This window comes from Mastomys coucha, chromosome X (assembly GCF_008632895.1).
Source record: "Mastomys coucha isolate ucsf_1 chromosome X, UCSF_Mcou_1, whole genome shotgun sequence".
In the NCBI taxonomy this organism is placed as follows: Eukaryota; Metazoa; Chordata; class Mammalia; order Rodentia; family Muridae; genus Mastomys; species Mastomys coucha.
Window position 1 is genome coordinate 128436718 of NC_045030.1, and position 1188 is coordinate 128437905.

A 1188-nucleotide genomic window follows, 5' to 3' on the forward strand; every position below is an offset into this window, starting at 1 on the left:
AAAATACCACAAAGTTTCCTTGAAAATGTAAAAGCCCAGGGGTTTCCAAACAATGGTATAATTCATGGCTGATTGAAGACATTACTCCTATAAAAGTTGTCTTCAGTTAGACTGTTAATAAAGCATGATCACAGTGAATTCCCAATTTCTGTTATTTAGTAGATGGCATTCATAGAATGCACCCATTGCAAATAGTAGAGGGGATTTTTAAAAAAATTGTTTTGCCATCCACCAAAGTGAAAGATGTGAAATATTATGGAATTGCACAGAAGGGTATATAATTTGGAAATCAGAAGACATGATTTTTTAGGAGGTTAATTTTAATGAGTGTCTTTATCCACGAAAAGGGAATCTAAACTGTTTCCTCTAGGTTTGCGTTCACAATCTTTCACTTTGGATGTACATGAACAAGATAAGGTAATCCAGAAAATATTTCCCAGTACTTAGTAAACCTGTGCGCTTCGGCAGCAGATTCAGTCTTAACCATTTAAGAACATCTCCCAAACTGCCTTAAAACACATTGCAATGGCGAATTTCACAGTCTAATAGTAGGCTGCTTACAGATCCAGAAAGGTCGCTGCTATTCAGTCAAGAGATAGCTCTCCAGGTTTGGCACAGTAAGTGTTGGCAGGTACAACAGCACTTACTTGAACCCAAAGGAATGTTAGAGATGGGCCCTTAAACCCTGTTTCACTAGGCCTTAACTTCAAATACCAAAGAAAAGTCTCCAAATGATTTCGGAAACCTGTGCTTCTGCCAAACACTGTTTCTCTTCAGTACAGGCCTCATTGCCAGAGAGGAACCTATGAGCCTAGCATCCAACAAATTCATCTTCAAAGCTCAAGTACACATGCTTGCCTGCCCAGATTGCTAACTCCATCTCTCTGTAAATATCGCACTGCCGAGTTTATTCCCTGAGTTTCTACACTGCAAGACATTGAATCTCACCAGGGTGGGTGGGTGGAGGTTCCTGTGAAATTTTTGACAGTCCCTTTTTGCTCTCCCTTTCCTTTCCCTGGCCCTCAAGATCCAAGGCACTTCTGCTCTGCCTCCTCATCCCAAACTGCACATCAGCATCCTACTTCACACTAAAGCGTCTAGCTACGACAAAAAAATGATGTTTACTATTATTTTTTTTCCCTTCAAACTCTTGCCTTAAGAGTATCTGCTATTCCTTTGCTGGGGGGG

At 40.5% G+C, this 1188-nt stretch overlaps 1 protein-coding gene across 5 annotated transcripts in view; it reads right to left on the reverse strand.

Annotated features, from left to right (window-relative positions):
• The window catches only part of Zmat1 (zinc finger matrin-type 1), a 63676-nt gene that overhangs the window by 33722 nt on the left and 28766 nt on the right, over positions 1 to 1188 (reverse strand). The gene's annotated exons all lie outside the window — the stretch shown is intronic.